We start from the raw sequence: 14630 nt of genomic DNA on the forward strand, positions 1-14630 counted from the left end.
GCAGTTGTTAGATGAGTGGGGCGTCCGTCTACGGTTGCGATGTGCGCATGTGCCATCAGGAAATGGCATTGCTGAAAGAAGCCATCGCAGCATCAAGAGAATTGCTACCAGGAAGCGATGTACTATTGCGGAAGCAACATATTGGTACAACATTACGCCAAAGGACGGGACGTCCCCTTCAACCGCACCTGCGAATGCTATTTACACGTACCAAGTCGGAGTGAAGGGAATCAACACTACGCAGCCAACCGACAAGGGAACATTTAAGCAGATATGAAGTGGGAGATCCAGTGTGGGTGCGGCCTCCAGGAAATCGGTGCACCGACAAGTTTAAGCGAGGACACATATCTGGAGTGATTAGCCAGCAGTCTGTTTTGGTCGATGGAACCCCACGACATGTGCGAGATCTTCGCCCAGCTACCGAGGTGCGTCATACAACTACAGAAGAAAGCAGTGAAGCGTCTAGCGATGAGCTGCCGATGCACGGATTCAGTGAGCCCCTTCCAGAGACTGATAGCGATACTTCATCTGATGAGGCGGAACCAGATCCAGAGCCCGAATCTGAAACAGTGAATGTACCTCTTCGCATAAGCACACGCACTAAAAGGCCCCCCCCCCCAGTGCTCTCTATGTGATCATCAGATCAGGGGGGAGTGTAACGTGCATCCAGGAGATAAGCGCGCCCGCGTGTTTGCGTGTTGTGTGGGTACGTGGGAGAGACGGATGAGGGGAAAAAGACTTACCTCGAGACCAGCTCAGCGTTACCGACCAAAAATAGAAAAGAGGGACCAAGATGGCGACCGCCGTCTTTTGTAAAGTATGATGTCTCGCAAAGTTACACGAATTCTCGGAATATGCAAATTTAGCCGACCTAGAACGACGATAAAAGCGGGTGAGGGGAAAGACGTGGGGAGGGACGATTGAGTTGGCTGGGGAATCGTGTGGCTGTTGCTTCTTGTGCCGTGTTGAGGATATCTTACCGTGTTAAAGAGAGAGTCGGGCGCCATCTTGAATTTTTCCCTACATTTTTTTTCTTACAGTAATTTCTCACTTTTACATTACCAATATTCGATACTTGCGTCGGAAACAAAATGGTAATAGAGGAACCGATAAGAGTAACATTAAATTTATTTAAAATCTGTCTAGGGCAAACATTAAATGACAGCCAGAAAGACGTGCAATGCACAGCTTATACACATAAAAATAACTCAGAAAGCAGCCATAAACAAATTTTCCCATAACAATTAAAAAACAATTATAAAACACACATGTCGTAGAGGCAAGAATTAAATTTTTTTCGAAAGTTTGGTACATGTAAATTTTACTTAAAATAAAAATCTTAATGGTGATAATACACTACTCCAAAAATAAAATACAACAACGTCTCCAAGTTCTAATGGTTATGGAGTTATGGTCAACAATACACATATACACACATATCGTATCGTTTTTTACACAGAAATCACCACTTATCAAATCCCGGAGGCCACTCGAGGATAAGGGTTAATGGGTATACGTTAGTCAATGTGATTATAGCATAGTAAACATAAGTAGTGGGAATTTTGTAAATTGGATTAATTAGAGGGGCGGTTCATCAAGAACTTGTTTACATTGGACTTGAAGACAATCAGATGGATAGCAGGCAATCGGAAGAGAGTTCCACAGGCGTGCAGTTCTAAGAAGTGACCTTCATGTAAAAAAAAGAAGCTTTCTTCGTGGAATCTACATCTAGGTCTAGACATGTATCGGTTACACGATGAAAAAAAAAATAACCTTATGCGAAAACAGTTACATTTTAAACCAAGGCTGCGAACAGCGCCAGACAAATGTTTAGACTTTATTTCCAAATATTATGTTGACAAGAAGGTTCTTGCAGAATTTTTAATTTTGCTTTCAAATGATGTATTTTTTAAATAAGTTTTCGTTATAATACATTTAATTTATATATCATTTTAAAGAGCGTTTTTGCTCTATCTAATCGTTTAAATTACAATCGGATTGAAACAATTATGTCTTCTTTTCAGAATGTTGTATACAAGATAGAAAAAAAGCAAATTTGCACAATTTTCTTATTTTAATTCAAGCTAGACCGAAAATCTGCTGAAACAGCTCGCAGTATCAATGACGCGTTTGGCCCAGTAACCACTACTGAAGGCACAGCACAATGGTGGTTTAAAAAATTTCGTGGCGACGACGAGAGTCTTGGATATGATGAGCGTAGTAATTGGCAATCGGATGTTGACAAAAATCGATTAATTGCCTTAGTTGAAGCCAATCCACGCACAACTGATTGAAAAATTGCTTCTGAATTAGACGTAACGTATACGACGATTTCCAACCATGTGAGAGAGAGTGGAAAGACGAAATCCTTGATAAATAGGTGCCCCACGAACTGAACGACAACCGAAAGAAACAGCCGTTATGAAGTGTCATCTTCCTTTCTTTTACACAACAAGAACGACCCGTTTCTCGACCGGATTGTGACTTGTGATGAAAAGTGGATTCTTTACAATAACCGGCGATACTCAGTTTAGTGGTTAGACGCCGACGGATCTCCACAACAATTCCCAAAGCCAGAGTTGCACTAAAAGAAAGTCATACTGACTGTTTGGTGGTCTGTGACCGGTCTCATCCTATTACAGGTTTTTTAAATGCAGACGAAACCATTATGGCGGTGAGGTACTGTCAACAAATTTAGCAAGATGAAATTCAAACTTAAGTTCAGTTCAGAAACCTAAAAGGTATTAACCTCCAATTAACGAAAAACTTTTGGTATTGTAACGGAAATATATTGTTATTTCTGTATTAAGAATATTTCATCGAACTATCTGTACTTCTCTTGTTTGAAATGGATACGTGATCGCTCAATTAAAAATTATTTCGCTGATCAACACCGACCTCTGACAATGTACGGTGGAAGGCGAAATTTAATATGGACACAAAAATGGCGATCGATTTTTCAAGCTTTAAACAACAATAATATAATAAATTTTCTGTGGTGTCTTTTACTAAAGTTATGTATAAGTATATCACAGAATGTATGAGGATTAGCATATAATTTTCAACATTGTATAAAGTTTTGTAACTGTACTCGTTTGTTCAAAACAGTTGACATCTAAAACCAACGTGTGTCATGAGTTCTGACCATATCATTGTCTACATATTTTTGTATATGATATTTCGCTGTGTTCATGTTTCTTTCGTTATTCCAATAAAAGATGCTACAATAAATGTTCTCTTAAAAACAAAACAAAAAAACCCGTATTTTTTAAATCTTTTAATAATAAATTTATTTAACTTCATTAATTTGTAGATTTATTCCCTATTTATTTATTAATCATTAATTCCTAAATCCAACCCCATCCTGGTCCTGGATATGACTATATCAGATGGTGAGACTCTAGCTTGCGGGCTTTGGAGAGTGTTGAGCCCCCCTTTAATTGCCATTGCTCCCAGGTCCACTCTGACCCGGACTGGTAGTACCTGTTAGGGTTCCAACTATGGGTTAAATAGAAACCGACTTAAAAAAATCAAATATGCTCTATTAAAAAATTGTTCTTCAAAATCACTGGATTCGGCATTAAATAACCTGAAAAGCGTTGATATGCCGTAAAACAAAATCGACCAATCAATCAACCAACCCCATCCCAGGCCGTTGAGCTACCACCCGTCTACTTGCGTAATGATATAAAAGGATAAAACAGAATAGAAACTCGAACGAATACATCGCAGTTAGAAGGTGTGTATTGGGAAAGAATAATAGACGTTGTTGGAGGAAGAAAAAAGGCTCGTATTAACAAGACGAGGGGATCAAGGTTTACGAAAAACAAAGATTTCAATTCTTATTGGTGTTACTTTAGATGATAAGCCACATTGCATGCGCGTTAAACATTTATGGCAGTGCAAAGAAAATAGAATATATGTGGATCCTCGGAACTGTACCTCATTTAGCAAATATATGTTGTACTAGAAGATCTACCCGACGTTGCCCGGTATTAAAAGTGACGTTAAATTCTTAAAAAAAAAAATGAAGTAAAACAACGGAAAGAAACTGAGACGTGCATGCGAGTATATTTTATTCTAAACAGTTCACTTTTTCTAAATAAAAATAGTACTCGAGCTGGGATTGAAACCAAAACCAAAACCAAAATACAGTGAGTCAAGTACGATAGTCATTAGACTAGTCTGTCACGTGTTTAAAAAGTGTTTTACAATGTTGACCACTAGTAAAACTGTAAAGCGTCTGAGGTAAGTGATTTGAGAGTGCAGAACCAGAAATCGAATCTGGCTCGTGGGTTTTAGAATTACTGATACTAATTGGTAAAATGAATAAGAGAGTTAAACAGAAAAAAGAGAAAAAGCCAAAGTTTTGTAAACAGAAAATCTCGCTAAAACTAGATAGGAGAAAACAATAGAAAAGTTGAACGGGTTGACATTTGATAGGTATGGATATGGTATTGAATGTCGGGCGAGCGACCCGATAATTGACCGTGAAACACTTGATACGCCTGAATGGAAGATTAATATCTAACTCAATGCGTATCAGCCGCCTCAGGTTAAAGGCTGTGTTGCGACGGGCTGGCCAAAGATATATAAAACACGGTTTTTTTAGAGCAAGGTAGTCAAGGGAGAGTCAGCCAGAGAGAGATAGACACGCCGATCGAGTAGGTCGCCCCGCAGCTGACACGCCGCAAACACGGACCTTCACAGTGTTGGCACTCAAGCGACTTTGATGTAACAAGGAATTAGTGTTTTATTGTATGTTTTTTGTAATATATCCAGACTTATTATTTATAACAAATCGTCTATTTTGTTTTTCCCCTTTATTTTCTCTCCCTCATCCCGTGACGTCATACCTGGGGGCCGTGACCTAAGATAGACCCTGTGGTGAAAACGTCATACACTTAGCATCTTTTTTGTCCGGTTGTAAACCGATTAAAATATTTTCCACATGTCTGAATACTATCTATACCAAATTTCAAGTCTGTAGATAAAAAAGTCATTGAGTATATAGGTTGAGAGTTGCGTCACATGCACACAGATTCTCACTTTTATAGATACACTATTAGCCCACCCGCGTTGCTCGATCGTAAAATACGCATAAACATTATACTTTAATTCATACAGAAACTGAGACATGTGCATGTGATTGTTATGTTTTTTTTCTAAACAGGCCACTTATTGTAAATAAAAATATATACTCGGGCTGAGATCTAAACCAAAACTTAAAGACAATGAGTCAAGTACGATAACCATATGACCAGCTTGAAACGTTCTTTAAAAAGTGTTTTCAAACCTACTTTTTTAACATAATGAATCTGTTATGTGAACCATTCACGCATGCGCATTCGTGGAACAGTTAGCAAACAGATAAAACTCTGACGACCCCCCACGTAGGTTGAGAAGTGTCCTCACACATACATTCTCACTTTTATAAAATATATAGATCTGCCATAATTCACTTTTAATGAATATATAGATGTGCCACAATTCACTTTTAATGAATATATAGATATGCCATAATTCACTTTTAATGAATATATAGATGTGCCATAATTCACTTTTAATGAATATATAGATATGCCATAATTCACTTTTAATGAATATATAGATGTGCCACAATTCACTTTTAATGAATATATAGATGTGCCATAATTCACTTTTAATGAATATATAGATGTGCCACAATTCCACTGGAAAGATGGTTGGATCGTTCTACTGCTCCGGAAAGAACTCATAATAAAATAATCTATTTATGTATGACACATCATCGTAGAGTTCTGCTGCCACATTTGGGTCGGTGTTCTGGCTGTTGAGTACAAAATCAACTTCGCAATTTAGTGGAGATGATTCTCTCCTCTGAAGTTCTTTTTTTCCCCGCGAAATGACGTTGATAGAATTTCTCTATTTTATCTGTCTTTTCTCGATACATATTAGACTTCGCTCCGACCTCTGATTCCCCTATAAAACTTTCACACCAAGAACTCGTCTAACAAAACCACTGCCACTTTTTTTGTCCTCCTTATACATAAAACAAAACGGAACTTGTGTGGACAGAGATGGGCAAAAAGTGGCTGGTTACTTTTAATGCATCTAAATCCAAGCTTCTATCTTTACGTCATCAACGCTCTGATCCCCATTTGGCATCAATTCAAATGAATGGCCCTCGTCTTTGGAAGGCTCCATGTTTTGACAAGCTTCTGGGCTTGACCTTTACTCCTGATCTAAAATGAAGCACATACATCAAATCTGTTGCCAAGGTCGCTGGAAAAATGATGAAGTACTGTTGTCATATCTGGACAGGAGCTGCTAGAAAGACCTTATTCTGCCTTGACAAAGTTCAAAATAGACTTAGTAGCCTAGCAAGGAATACCCTTTTCTCTTCCCTGCAGCCTCTTTTTCACAGAAGAGAGGTTGCGAGCCTGTCTCTGCTTTATCGTTATTTTCATAGCAAGTACTCGTTTGAGCTCCAATCTTGCCAAACATTCATGAGAAACACTCGTCTAGCTGAAAACACTATCAATAATTCCCCCCACTCTTTATCTGTGTCTAAACCTACACGTAGATTCCATGAACAAAGCTTCTTTCTTAGAACTGCACTTCTGTGGAATTCTGTTCCGTTTTCCTGCTTTTCAGCTGACTACGTCTTGAAGTCCAACGTAAACAAGTTCTTGATGAGCCATTCCCCTTAAGTAATCCAATTTTACCAAATTTACACTACTAATGATCACGTGTCATCACAAACCTATACACGGACATTATTGTCCCATTAACTACTGTACACTCTTTAACCCTTATCCTCGAATGGCCTCTAGGCTTTAACAAGTGTTGATTTCTCTGTAAAAAAAGTTAATTTCCAAGAATTTTGACTTTGGAAAGTGTTGATTTTTATTAAAAGAAATTAATTGGAATGAAGATCTAATGAAAGTATAAAAATGAATTGATTTTGCAATGAAATTGACCGAACTTCGTAGAATTTGAATCACATAACTATTTTCAATTTTTTTTTTAATCATTATGTATGTTAATATAACTGTATATGTACGAAACGCATGTGTGTTTGTGTGTAAATATTTAGCTACTGAACTTTTAAACTACTGGTCACATAACACTGAAATTAACAGGAAATAGTAATCATACACCAAAGATGGTCCATAACGAGTAAAATCTTTGTTTGGATGAATAACGCGTGTTATATTATAAACTCTTTTTAAGAATTCAAAACACAACAACCATTGGGGTAAGCAACAGTCTGTTCTTTTTATTTCTCCTGTTGTTCTTGCTTATGGTAGATAGATAGATAGATAGAGAGAGAGAGAGAGAGAGAGAGAGAGAGAGAGAGTGAGGGAGCGACAGAGAGAATTATTGCGGCGTCCACTCGGTTGACAATCAAATCTCCAACTGCAATCTTTTTCCTTCTGTCACTTTTTCCTGTCAATCTTTTCAAAACATCCACATAACCAGATTCCTTTCTGTTACATTTTTCATAACAATAACAAGGTTTGTTGATATTTGTGAAAAATATTGAAACAATTCCCGTTTAGCTTGTCAATTTCTGACATTTCATCCGCAGACGCGTGCCACATTTTAATTCATGAACATACATATATGTATATACACCTATACACATATATATACTAGCATGTCAGCCCGGTTTAGACCGGGTCATTCGTGTAACACGCGTACAGAAATCAGTAAGTTAAAATGTAAAATATTCATTTCAACTTGCCGACATTTAACTTTTGTAGTTTGTATAATGCATAAACAGCGCATAGCTAAAAGTAGTTTAATTTTATAACTTTCATATATATCTGTCGGGTTAGCTCAAACGGTAGCGAACGCAGCTGAAGCGCTAGGTGTTTTGGTTTCGATTCTAACTGATAGCACCCAAGTCATGTTTTTTTTTTATATTTTTGAAATCAGTACTATATAATATAATATTCAATAGGAAATTGGTTCTGTAATAATACGATTTCTGCAGGAATTAAAATATATTTAAGTGTATATTACGACCGGCAAGCTCGGGCTCACCCCTGCTAGTTCATAAATACGAATAGAATACACCAATACTGGTCATTCTGTTACGAAATCACTGCACCTAGTCATTCGAAATGCCTTTGTCCAGTTTATATAATGTTTACATATACTTTTGTTGCTGATACAAATTATATATACACACTGACAGCAAAGTCAAAATTTCAACACAGTTGATCTACAAAATGTATCAATATTTGTATTTCACTCAGACAATCAGTTTTTTTTGTGACAAAGTGTAATTCTTGTTTTGACATTGAAAGGTGCGGGAAGTGCAGGGGTTGGCTGGTGATGAAGAAGTGGTTACACGTGTCACAGCCTTCTCTTTCTAACTGATTTTTTTTTATCTGTCACGATTTTATTTATGATAGCATTCTTTTCTATCGGAACCTCCAATGTTTTCCTTTGTCTATTGTCTCAACAGTTGACTGCTATCTGCTCAAATGTTTCTAGGTCGAATTATGCACTCCGTTAGAAAATAGGCGGGAATACCAAATTCTTAACATTTGAAGTCATTTGCGTGTGTGCAACCCATTTGCGTGTGTGCAAACCATTGAATGTTTTTCTTCTCGGAGTTGCCTGCCAATATCTAACAAGTTTTTACCAAATTATTATTTTTAATAGTTTTCATTATATTTTTTAAAAATAAATAATCTATAATTACATCATCGATTTTTATTTTGAGTAGGAAGGCTAATCGGCATTGTCTAGGGTAAAAGAGTAACATAATTTCTCTCTCCCCCCATCCTACATATCTTTCTTCGCTTAGCCCATTTCTCTCTTTGGACCTAAACACAAACAACTCTAGTCGGCGTAAGGAAAATAACTTTACGAAAATAAAAAGTTTTTTTTCTTTTTTCCATTAGGTGCACCACATAGTGCATCTACCAGGGTGCTGTTCGCACTGAACATAAATGGAACGGTCCATTCATCGTATGCAAGCGATTTTCGCTGCGAGTAGAGTAGTCATTTTTTTTTTTTTGGTTGTTACAGAATGGTGATCTCTCAGTCTGTGACCAATGTGTGCCACTACCCTGGTGACAGGTCTTATGGCATTATCTACCGTTTACAAAAACGCATATCAATTTTATTCATTGCTACCCCCCCATTTTCTCATTTTTGGATGTATTTGTCTCCCTTTCATAATTTCTTTTCTCGACGCAATGCAACTATCTATGCTTTAAATGGCCAGCTTTACCTTCGAATTCTTAGCAAGCCACATTTATTTATCATCATTTCTGTTCGCGTCCACAAAAGGAAACAATGGGTGCTATGAATAGATCATTACTAAATGGATTTGATTGTCTATATAAGGACTGCTCAACAAATGTCTATTCACATGAAACTCAGACGACCATATTATAGTCGGTTGGGAAACACGTTCGTTGAGTAACAACGCGTGGACGTGCGTATGGCGGCAAATGCCGAGCCGTGTACAAAATAGGAAATTATTCAATGTAAATCAGAATTTAAATGTGAAAACTGTAAGAGTTGTCTCTCTTGGACAGCGTGAAGAGTTGCTCCCCGTTGCCCGTGTATGGGTTTGTAATGACACGTTATCTTTTCTTTTTAAACGATATCAGCTTTTTAAGTAACTTAGAGTTACCTTCCCTTTGATCTGTATATAAACTAGTGTTTACGTGTTAATTAATATTTTTTTTTGTTGACGTCGGTGTCTTTCAGTGTGAGTCGTACTTAAAATTAACAAGGTTGTTTTATTTGATTCTTTAACTAATTAACTATCAGTAACGTCATGGCAAGGAAAATAAAAGGCTATTAAAGTAACGTGTGAACAGACCGACGATCATATTCAAGACGATAAGGATCACGTTAGAGATCACAATCACGTTAGAGAGGATGATCACATTTTATTTGGGAAATTACCCAGAAAAAGTGAGTCTAACTTTTCCTTGTCGTTACACTTGTGACGGAGTCTACAACATGTTGGTTCCTACACGTGTGTAAATGTGTATAACGTTACAATTGTATCCTGTTCCACAAATGTTCTAGGAAAAGAAGATTTATTCACGAAAGTTTCGTTTAGTTTTTGACAAGAAGAGAGAAATGGAATGTCCTTTATGTGACAATATATAGATAATTCTTGCTGTGAATATTTTATAGTGAGTACAGGGTTTTTTGGGATTAGTCGAGCACCTAACATACAGATAACGATACAGAACATTGTTCTGTGCGAAAGATGCGGATGGGTTGAGAAGAAAATATTTCCCGTCGATACGTAACGGGGCCGTTACATTTTCATTCGGACCCAACACGTTGTATGCAGAGACAGTCGCAAAGTAACAAAGGAAAGAAATTCGACTCGGATCTTTTTTTTAGTTTTAACAAAAGACATTTATTAATGGTACTTTCCAAACCACGCCCACATCTTGTTTTCTACAGTTCCTCTCGTCTGCCACGTGGTTTAGAAAACTATATCGTCTCGACATATCTTTTCCTTTCATGCTGCCATAAGGTTTCACAAATCTCTTCTTTTCTTCCCCTTCTCTTCCTTCACTGTGACGTTAACTCGCATCACGGCTTAGTCATTTGCATTCGTAAAATGCCACTGTTGCTACATACCTGTCAGCGTATTCTTTACAGATACTTTAACCAACGTCCTCGCTCTACCTCACATTATTTTTTCTTCCAGCATAATGCCGGGGTAAGTACAATTCTCTATCTTACACATTAATTTTTCTCTAAATGTTTAAAATAAATGTTTAACTACAATCTATTGCCATGTACTTAATTGTTCTTTGACAAGCTGTTCAACCAAACGGAAATTTAATTAAGAAAGCAACCCCAGTTCCTTACGCGATAGGCATAATTTAAAATAATGTATAAATCAATAAATCGATTTGATTTCGTGTCCTTCAATTTATATTGTCAGCGTAAGTGTTTTTTTAAAGCAGCATAACAAATAATTTTGATGTCTGTTTTGTTTGAGTATAAATGTCCATAAAAACGATGTTTTTTTTTTTTCATGAATGATTTTCAACTTCCGGTAGAAAACGTTTAATCAAATCACATTCGTTTGATCTAAAAGAAAGAAAAAAATACAGACGTTGAAAAAGACACACTTTCTAACAACTTCGTCTTTGTGTGCGGCCATGATTAATGGTCATATTATTCCAGAAAAAGTGCGCATTTATTTGATATTCAGCATGATTTATTTATTATTTTTTATTGTTATTACTTTTTATTATTAATATATTAATTTATTTATCATTTGAATTTATATACTTAAAGAATATATGATGCTTATTAATCTCAAATTATATAAGAATTAAATAGCTAATTGACATACTGCTTTTAAAAAAGATTTTATTAAATAACTAGCAGGAACCGTTAAACGGTGTTGCCCGGTGGAAACATGCCACCTCCGTCGAAAAAAAAAATAAACTACGGTTCTTGTTGGTGGTCACTGCCGTTCCTGGAAAATAGCGGCACTAGCGACCGTGGCCGAAATGAAATAATTTGAATTTCATTCTCGAGCATTGTTTTTCAGTGGCAGCTAGTGGAAGCCACTCTGTGATTGTCAGTACTGTTGGTTACTGGCGATTAGTGCTGGGCAGCTCCTGCCCAAATGTGGCAACAATACTCCATCATTGGACGTACCCGGCTCTTATATACGTAAAGAATAACATCAACAGGTAGATATCTACTGGATCGATAGAAGGATCCAACCATTTTTCCAGCGACCTTGGCAACGGATTCGATATACGTGTTCCATTTCAGATCAAAATAAAAGGTTAGATACAGAAGCTTGTCTAAACATGGGACCTCCCTAAGACGAGAGCCATTCATTCGAATTGATGACAGATGTGGATCAGAATTGATGATGTAAAGATTGAAGCTTCATTTTAAATGTATTAAAAGTAAATCAACCACTTCTTTCCCTATTGTATCACGTGCTCAAGATCAGAGAAGAGAGAGTTAGAGAGAACAGAGTCGTTTACGGCCTTTGATGTTCGGCCATAGATAGAAGTGTCGTCAGCATAAATGTCTACGTATGATACTATCGTTTCCTGGGGAGAGTTACTTTGTTGAGGAAACGCCACCAAGGGGAATAAACACGATATCCAACGATATCTAACGATAGGCACATGGAAACATCAACGAAAAGGGTCGAGATGTTGTCGGCTATAACTGGTTGGCATGGGTCGCTTGTCTTCATTGCGTCGTTACAGGCATCTTCCCATCGTCGGCATTAATGGCATGCTGAAATCGAACGCTTGTACAAAACTTGCTAAGAAATGCATTTTTATAATATATATATATATATATATATATATATATATATATATATATATATATATATATATAATTTATTTAAGATTTAACAATGAGGAACATGTTTTTATAAAGACAAGTTGAAACCAGACGCATGCTATGTCGCGTCCGCCGATTCCAGAATGCAAGCGTTTACTGTTTTTATCATAATCATATTTTTTATCACAATCATATTTCAATTTTCTCTTTTAATGAAGAAAGAGAGAGAAAGGGAGTGAAAAAGAGAAATAGAGGGTGAGTGAGTGTGTGTGTGTGTGTGTGTGTGTGTGTGAGAGAGAGAGAGAGAGAGAGAGAGAGAGAGGTAGGGAAATTTATACACAACGTTTAAACAGTGTTTTGTTTTTGTATCCATGAGTTCTTTCGATTTTGACCTTTGAAATTCTAAGATCTTATATTGTTTTGCTTTGGTTCAATATTATAAACAAACTGTCACTCTTGGCTTGAGTCATAGAAGAACATTTTCAAAATCACAATCATCTGCTTAACACATCTGCACCTCACAAGTGCAGATCAAGTTAGACACAAGGTTCATTAATGTAGAAGCCCCCAGCACCCTCACAAGGGTCTACGTCATTGTGCCACATTTCGTCCCCACTTTTTTGTGACTTTGCTCTCACTATCATAATATCGTCGGGTCATTATTTGTAAAATTCTTTTTCTCTTCTCTCAATTATTCTTAATTATTATTCATCTCTTTTTTGATCATTATTTAAATAAATAAATTATTATTATTATTATTATTATTATTATTATTATTATTATTATTATTATTATTATTATTTATTTATTTATTTATTTATTTGTTGAAAAAACGTTAATCTTCCACTGTTAATTTTTCATTTAATTTTATGGACTTTTTTTTTGTACATTCATTCCTTCGATTATTTTGTTCTATTTTTTAGTTACATCAGCATAAATGTCTACGAATGATCTAAGGATGTGATTTGTGAGATCATTGATGTAGATCAGAAAGAGAGTTGGGCCCAGTACGAACCACTGAAGGGTTCCAGCATTAATACCCCGAGCTTCTGATTTCTGCCAATCAACCACCACTCTTATGAACCTATCAGAGAGAAGTGATTTAATAACCGAGAAGACGACATTTCCAGCTATACCGTAGCCGAGGATAATGTAGAGTAGACGTTCATGCCATATCCTAAAAAAGGAATTGCCCAGAAAGAAAGCCTCCGCCGAGAGATTCGCTAATCCTATGAGATATAACCGTTAGCACATCTGCTGTAAATCTAGCAGAACGGAAACCATATTACATGTCACTAAGAAGGTTATTTTTGCTGAGATGGTTGACTACTTCTCTATTTAACAGATTGAGGAGATAATTGATCACCTGAATTCTTAAATACGGGGCATACCCATTAGATTTTCCAGGGTGTTGGGGAGCAATTCTCCTTATAACAAGGCTTTAACAGCTTTGTAAGTATGGGAGGTAGCTCTGGTTGAAGCTTTTTGAGCACTATAACTGGAATGCCGTCAGTTGCTTTACTGGAATCAAGGTTTTTGATAGACTTGGCAACACATATATTTGTATGTTGCATAGCATGTTTTCTGATGCAGGAGGAAATACGAGGGATGGGGGGAGATTAGCGGCATCGGTCTCATGGGGTAGAATTAGTTGCAAAGTTCTTGGCAAAGAGTTTGGCTTTGTCTGATGCTTACGAGATTACCTCAGGTACATTGATGATAGTTGGAATAGAGCACACGCTTCTGTTTAGGCTCCTGTTTGCTATTTGCTAAAACTGGTATGAACATAGCCGCTGCTCAGCTACTTTAGACTTGACAGACTGAGCATACAATTCTATCGCTGTCTTCACTACTCTTTTAAAGTAGTTTCTGGCAGTCCTGACAGTGGTTTTAGTCTCAGTACATCTATTACGTTGGAAGCAATGGAAAAAGTGATTTCTGTGCGATATGGCAGCAACACATTCCAGAGAGAATCACGACTGACTGTTGCGTTTTTGCTGGATTTTTTTCGAGGGTTTGAAACGGTCTATACCTACAATTAACGATTGCGTCAGGTTTGATACTATAGAGGACACATCCTTTTTAAACATGGAATGCAGAGGTAGATCTGATAAAAATGTTTTACCCAGTAGAGAGCACAGAACGAAAAGAAACGTTAAAATTCCATTCCAGTTCTTTTAAGCAACTACAAAACGAAATAAAGCGAAAAAAATGGAATAAATAACCCTTCGATTCGGATAAGTCCATGGTGCGTTTCGCCCAGTAGAAAGCATAGAACGAAAAGGAACGTTAAGATTCCATTCCAGTTTTTTTTAAGCAACTAC

The sequence above is a fragment of the Euprymna scolopes genome, chromosome 3, assembly GCF_053919585.1.
Source record: "Euprymna scolopes isolate OS-2025 chromosome 3, ASM5391958v1, whole genome shotgun sequence".
Lineage (NCBI taxonomy): Eukaryota > Metazoa > Mollusca > Cephalopoda > Sepiida > Sepiolidae > Euprymna > Euprymna scolopes.